The 7,832-nt window shown below is 40.0% G+C and overlaps 2 pseudogenes; one reads left to right on the top strand and one right to left on the bottom strand.

The window, feature by feature from the left end:
• Positions 1-6,924, bottom strand: part of LOC102835170 — a 12,507-nt pseudogene extending 5,583 nt beyond the window's left edge.
• LOC102826342 overlaps positions 6,923-7,832 on the top strand; it is a 4,912-nt pseudogene continuing 4,002 nt past the window's right edge.

Genomic DNA, 7,832 nt, shown 5'->3' with positions numbered 1-7,832 from the left:
TTCCATTCTCCTTCCCTTCTCATCTTTGTCCTTAGGTAAATGTTGCCCTTTTGGTCTCGAATGATTGACAATTCCATGGTGAACATACTTCACTAGTGTTGCTTCCCCCTCCCCCCATACCCATCTACTGCTTGGCTAGAAATTGGGCCAAAGAGTTGAATACCATTCCAGATCTGAAGGGTGGTCAAGGACCATAGCCTCAGATTCCTTTAGGCTCTTTCTAACTAGCAAATCTGGTTTTTCTTTCTTTCTTTCTTTTAAATAATTTTTAGTTTTATTCCACATTTTCTGCCACTCTATCCAGGACCTTCTAGGGTAATCCTTTTCAGAGAAGTTGGTAGTGGTAGGCAAGCACCATCTACTTCTGGTCTCAGAGTCATGGTGACTGGTACTGATGACCTCTCCATTGGACTAGTTGATTCCAAGCATCTTCAATTGTCATCACTCTTCTTTATTTTGCACATGGAGAGACCACTAAGTTGCACCTTAGATGGCCGCTCATTGGTTTAAGAATCTTGGTATTCCATGAGACTGTGGTAGGGAGCCTCCAGGCCTAGGAACTCATTATCTTAAGATGTTTGATAATATTTAAGAAGTTTTCAGCATTTTGCCCCTGTGTGCTCTACCATATTCATAATTACGTTTGCAGCACAGGTCAATAGTAGTAGTTGTTGTTGTGTGGCATCAAGTCAGTTCCGACTCACAGCAACATTGTACGGGGGTTCTAAGGCTGTAAATTGTTACGGGAGCAGAAAGCCTGAACTTTCTCCTGAGGAGTGGTTGGTAGATTCAAATTGCTGACCTTGCAATTAGCAGCCTGACTCAAAATCCGCTACACTATCATATATAGAGTACCAGTGTGGTGCTGTGGGTTAATGCGCCAGACTGCAAAGCCGTTTGAACAGCAAGGTTGGTGGTTCAAGCTCACTCCTCAGAAACCCTATACAGGGTCATTATGGATCGGAACCGACACGACGGTACTTAGAAACAACAATCATATATACATTTATACCATATATAAATATCCTCTTTCAAACCCTTATGTATTGTGAGTCGACTCCTACTCTTCCTCCCATACCCATTCAGCTTGTGAATCTGTCCATGTATCTACCAACAGAACACTGTTGTTTCAGGGTTGTGTATCTAGCACTATTAATCTCTATCCACCTTAATGTGTACTCCCTGAGTCCTCACTTGTCTTCATCATTCTTCTGCCAACCTCCCTCTTCTTGGATATTGCCTTCCCTTTCACCCAAGCTAACTTGTATCTACATGATAGCCAACGAATTACTCTCCCTTCTCTCCTAACCCTGGCAACTATCAAAGAATATTTCTTTTAGCATGAAAATCTTTTCTTGAGTTTTTACAATAATGGTCTTATACAATATTTGTCCTTTTGTGATTGACTAATTTCACTCAGCATAATGTCCTTCAGGTTCATCCTTTTTTTTTTTTTTTTTTTTTTTGCAGATTCATTGTTATTCTTCAACATTGCATAGTATACCATTGTATATATGTGCCAAAGTTAATTTATCCATTCTTCCATTGATGGGCACTTAGACTGTCTCCATCTTTTTGTTGTTGTGAATGGTGCTGTGATGAATATCAGTGTGCATATATCTACTTGTGTCATAGTTCTTATTTCTTGTGGAGCCCTTGTAGCATAGTGGATTACCAGTTGGGTCCCTAACCACAAGTTCATCTGTTCGAATCTACCAGACACTCCTCAGGAGAAAGATGAGACTCTCTGCTCCCTCACGTAAAGATCTATATATAGCCTCAGAAACCCTGTACAGGGTCACTATGAATTGGAACCAACTCCATGACATATACCAAGTATAGGGACTGCTGAGTCATATGATATTTCTATTTCCAGCTTTTTGAGGAAGCACTTTATTATTTTATACAGTGGTTGCACCATTTTACAGTCCCAGCAGCAATGCAGGAGGGTCACAGTCTCTCTATTCCCTCACCAACATTTGTTGTTTTTTTGAACTTTGCTATTAATACTGGAAGGAGAAATGTCTTATTGTTGTTTTGATATGCATCTCTCTGATGAATATTGATTATGAACATTTTCTCGTGTTTGTTGGCCACTGAATGTCTTCTTTGGAGAAGAGTCTGTTAATATCCTCTACCCATTTTTAATTGGGTTGTTTGTCTTTTACTTATAGAGAGAGGTGTTGTAGTTTTCTATAGATTTTAGAGATTAGTCGCTTGTCTGATATGTCAAATTTTTCTTCCCATTCTGTAGACTTTCTTTTTGCTCTTTTGGTGAAATCTTTACATGCACATAAGTATCTAATTTTAGAAGGTCCCAGTCATCTGTTTTGTCTTCTACTGTTTATGTGTTTTTAGTTATGTTTGACAGTGCATTTATGCCATGTATTAGAACCCCTAAATTTTTCCCTATTTTTTCTAAGTTTTACATTTAGGTTTCTAATCCATGTTGAATTTGTTTTTGTATATGTAAAATTTGGATCTTGTTTCATTTTTCTGCAAATGCATTTTCAGTTTCACCAGCACCATTTGTTGTAGAGACTATCTCTTCCTCATTTGATGTGTTTTGACCCTTTGTCAAAGATCAGCTGACTTTATGTGGATGGATCTATTCTGGATTCCCAATTCTATTCCACTGATCTATGTATCCTTCATTGTAGCAGTACCAGGCTGTTTTAATCACTGTGGCTGTGAAGTAGATTTTCAGATCAGCAAGTAAGAGGCCTCCAACATTGTTCTTCTTCTTAAGTTATGCTTTCTTTATCTGAAGTCTCTTTCCTTTCCATATGAAGTTGTTGTTGTTGTTGTTGTTGCTGCTGCTGCTGTTGTTGTGTTGTTGTTAAGTGCCATAGAGTCGGTTCCGACCCATAGCGACCCTGAACAGGGTTTCCAAGGCTGTAAATCTTTACGGGAGCAGAAAGCCTCATCTTTCTCCTGCGGAGCAGCTGGTAGTTTCGAACTGCTGACCTTGCGGTTCACAGCCCGATTCGTAACCACTACGCTACCAGAGTTCCTTAGGTGCCATCAAGTCAGTACCGACTCATAATGACCTAATGCACAACAGACTGAAACATTGCCCAGTCCTACGCCAACCTCACAATCATTGCTACCCTTGAGCCCATTGTTGCTGCCACTGTGTCAATCCATCTTATTGGGGACCTTCCTCTTTTGAGCTGAGTCTCCACTTTAACAAGCATGATGTCCTTCTCCAGGGACTGGTCCCTCTGATAATATGTCCAAACTATGACAGGTGAAGTCCGGCCATCTTGGTTTCTAAGGAGCACTCTGGCTGTACTTCTTCCAACACAGATTTGTTTGTTTTTTTTGGAAGGCCATGGTACTTTTAATACTGTCCTCCAACACCATAACTCAAATGTATCAATTCTTCTACAGTCTTCTTTATTCATAGTCCACTTTTCACATGCCTATGAGGTTGTTGAAAATACCATGGCTTGGGTCAGGAGCACTTCAACCCTCAAACTGACAACTTAGCTCTTGAACATTTTAAAGAGGTATTGTGCAGAAGATTTACCTAATGCAATACATTGTTCAATTTCTTGACTGCTGTTTCCATGAGTGTTGATAGTGTTGATAATTTTGAGCAAAATGAAGTCTTTGAGTATATAATACCTGGTTGAATCACATGCCAGATTATGAACCACCAGATAGTCTCCAGGCATCGCTCATCTACTGACTAATGCTACTTATTTGCAAAGACTATTTTATCATAACAGATTCCTAAAGTAATCGTGAGAATTAAATTAGATATTAGGCACTGTGGGTTAAGCATTGTACCACTAACCTCAAGTTTGGTGGCTGAAACTCTGCAGGAAAAAAGATGAGTCTGTCTGTTCCCATGGAGATTTGCAGTCTTGGAAACCCTATGAAGGGTCACTTTAGTGGTGGTGGTTATATACCACGGAGTCGGTTCTGACTCATAGCGATGCTGTATGGGGTTTCCAAGGCAGTAAATCTTTATGGGAGCAGAAAGCCTCATCTTTCTCCCATGGAACAGCTGGTGGTTTCGAACTGCTAGCCTTGAGGTTAGCAGCCCAACTCATAACCACTACGCTACCAGAGCTCCCTAGAGTGGGAAGTAACTCCTTGGATTTGGGTTTGAGTTTTGTGCTTTATTAAAAAATAAAAGCTTCTTTGGAAACCATAAAACACAAATGTGTGTATTTCCTTTCTTTAATGTGTATGTGTCTTCTTAAAGCTCTGGTCGTTTCAAATTTTCTTTTAATACTCAACGTCAACTTATTATCTGTGGCATCCCATTTATTTTCTTATTCCTGATTTTGTGAAGTGCAAAATAATCATTTAGAGAGAAATAATTAAAAAGAGAGGTTGGACATTGGTTGAAAGCAGTGATTAATGTTTGGATAAAATCAAGACATTTGGTCACAAACACCAAGTGGGTATCATTCAACTATTAACTTAGTCACTCATTTCTTTAAAAAAATATAAGGAAGTGCTGATTGAAAACCAGGAGCTCTTGTGACCAGAGGACCTACTCTCTATCCTGTTTGTGTTACACATTGGGAGGATTTTCATTTGAGGGATTCATGCCCTTGTTCTTTCTTCTGGAGCCCTGGTAGCACTGTGAGCTAAGTATTGGGCTGCTGACCACAAGGACGGTGGTTTGAACCGGCCAGCTTCTCTGTGGGAGAAAGATGAGGCTGTCTGCTTCCATAAAGATTTACAGTCTCAGAAACTCTAAGGAGCAGTTCTCCTCTGTCTGAAAGGGTCACAATGAGTCAGAATCAATTTGACAGTAGTGGGTTGGTGGATTCTCTTTCTTCTTCTTACAGGAAATGACTTACCAGATTTCCTGATGCAACTTCTTCCTCACTCTCTCTCTGTGCTCTGCTTCTCCCATTGGGAAGGCCTATTGTTAGTCACCACTAGACTAGATGGAAGGAGCCCTGATAGCACAGTGAGTTATGAGTAGGCCTGCAAACCACAGGGTCAGCAGTTTGAATCTACCGGCTACTCCACAGTAGAAAGATGAGGCTTTCTGCTCCCATAAAGATTTACAACCTCAGAGGCCCTACTATGTAGGGTCTCCATGAGTTATAACCAATTCCACAGCACACAACCACCACTGCCACCAGACTAGGTTGTTGCTTTTGTTAAATTGCTGTCAAGTATGTTTCAACTCTTGGAGACCCTGTATAGGGTTTCTGAGGAGCAGCTGGTGAGCTTGAACTGCCAACCTTAAGCTTCAAACTGACCTTGCAGTTCAGCGCATTAACCTGCAGCACCACGCAGAGTAGGTGGACAAATTCAATTCCAAGGATCAGCATTAATCAACTCATTTAGTGAATAAAACTAAATCCATGTTCTCCATCCCAGACTTTTTCAAATAACGATAACATTTCAGTCTCCATTTTTCTGACTCAGAGTTCCTACTCTAAATTAGGGATAGAGATTTTTTTTTTCTGTTATTATAGTTGTTATTGTTTTGAATTAGATATCCCTCAAAAGTCAACAGTCACTATGCTAGATGAATATGCCATAATTTGACCTCAAACTATTTTTCCTGACAAATAGAATGAAACAGTGAATAGTAATAAAGCTAATAAGAGATAGATGATTCAGAAACCTGGTTTATGAGTCTCAGATTTATCCCTTGTCTTAGTTTTTCCCTTGTTTCCACACATGCATTTGATTCATAGCCCCGAATTCCATCACCTAAACTGAAAATCACCACAAACTGATACTAGTCTTCGATTTTACCTGTTATCAGTCACTGACCTTGGTTTGCCTACTGGGGTTCACAGGGATCTTCCGCCATGAACCCGTTCTTGCCTGGTTTTCTGCATATAACTGATTGTCATATTTCCCGAGGGTTGTGACTCCCATATCTATCTAAACATATACCTATTTTCTATTGTTGACAACATTCTTGATTTGTTGTGTTTGTTGTTAAATGCTGTCGAGTCAGTGCCAACTCATAGAGACCCTGTATAGGGTTTCCGAGGAACAGCTGGTAAGCTTGAACCGCTTACTGTGTGGTTCAAACCAACATTATTGTCCAGCGCATTAACCCACAGTGCCGCATCAGGACGCCAACATTCTTGATTAGCTGCCCTAAATGTGTCTACGATCTCCATGCATAGAATATGAATTGCTGACTGTCTTGCTCATCTTCAAACTATAGATCTTTCTTGGTCATATAATTTCTGATGGATATTGGCTGTCACCAATACTCAGTTCCATCGTGTCTCCATCATAAAAAATGACCTTCAGATTGGGTGGCTCTAGAGATAGGCTTGATCCACCTCTTATGAATGAGCACCCTTGGTTACCTGACTGCAGCTTCCTATGCCTCAGTATTCACACCTGTAAGTGTAGATCACGGTATCTGGAACACAATAAAATTATCAATAAATAAACATAAATACGCTTTTTTTTAAAATGAAGTCTTTGACAATTTCAATCTTTTCTCCATTTATCTTGATGCTATTGATTGGTCCAGTGGTGAGGATTTTTGTTTTCTTTGCATTGATGTGCAACTCATGCCAAAGTCTGTGGTCTTTGATCCTCATCAGTATTTTAAGTACTCTTCACTTTCAGCAAGCAAGGTTGTATCATCTGCATATCACATGTTTTTAATGAGTCTTCCTCCAACCCTGATGCCACAGTTTTCTTCATATAATCCAGCTTCTCATATTATTTGCTCAGCATACAGATTGAATAAGTAGAGTGAAAGAATACAACCCTCGCACACACCTTTCCTAATTTTAAACCATTCAGTGTTCCCTTGTTCTGCTCAAACAACTACTTCTAGGTCTACGTACAGGTTCTTTATGAGCATTATTAAGGGCTTCAGAATACTCATTCTCCTCAATGTTATCCATAGCTTATTCACATATCAAAAGGCTTTGCAGTCTCACTCTCTCACACTCTCTCAGGCAACATGGTGGATGTGGCAAAGGCAGCCACCTCCGGGGGCCACCTGAATGACTACTTAGACCTGGATGACAGGGACAAGGGAGCTGTCTCTAAGAATAACAAGATAGCCAAGAAAAAAAAGATAGAAGAAGAAAGGGTCAGCTGCAGGACAACATAAAACTGATAAAGAATCAGGAGCCTCCGTTGTTGAGGTAGCAAAACAATTGGAAAGACAAGCGCTGGAAGACAAAGAGATGATGCTGCTGAAGATGGAGATGGAGCAACTGGCAAGAAAAAGAAGAAGAAGAAAGGACCAAGAGTTCAAACAGATCCTCCTTCAGTTCCAATATGTGACCTGTTTCTTAACAGTGTATTTCCCAAAGGATAAGAGTGCAAGTACCCACCCACACAAGATGGGCGAACAGCTGCTTGAAGAACTACACGTGAAGAAAAGAAAGCATTAGCTCAAGCCAGTGACAAGATTTGGAATGACTTTCAAGAAGCTGCAGAAGTTCATCAACAAGTTAGAAAATATGTTATGAGCTGTATCAATCCTGGGATGACAATGATAGAAATAGGTGAAAATTTGGAAGACTGTTCACGCAAACTAATCAAAGAGAATGGCTTGAGCGCACGTCTGGTGTTTCCCACGGGGAAATAACTGTGTGGCCCACTATACTCCCAATGCCGGTGACTCAACAGTGTTACAGTATGATGACATCTGTAAAATAGACTTTTGAACACACATAAGTGGTAGGATTGTGATTTTTACAGTCACATTTTTTGTTGTTGTTTTTTATTTTTTATTGTGAATTGAGTGAAAGTTTACAGAGCAGATCATCTGTTTTACATTCAACAAATCATACACCTTGTTTCATTACAATGATTATAATCCCCTCCATGTACCATCAGTTAAGAGTATTTCTCTCTATTCA

The sequence above is a fragment of the Chrysochloris asiatica genome, unplaced genomic scaffold (genome assembly GCF_000296735.1).
Source record: "Chrysochloris asiatica unplaced genomic scaffold, ChrAsi1.0 scaffold00038, whole genome shotgun sequence".
Taxonomy (NCBI): Eukaryota; Metazoa; Chordata; class Mammalia; order Afrosoricida; family Chrysochloridae; genus Chrysochloris; species Chrysochloris asiatica.
The sequence above is the reverse complement of the archived record's forward strand: the minus strand, read 5'-3'. Positions and strand labels throughout refer to the sequence as shown.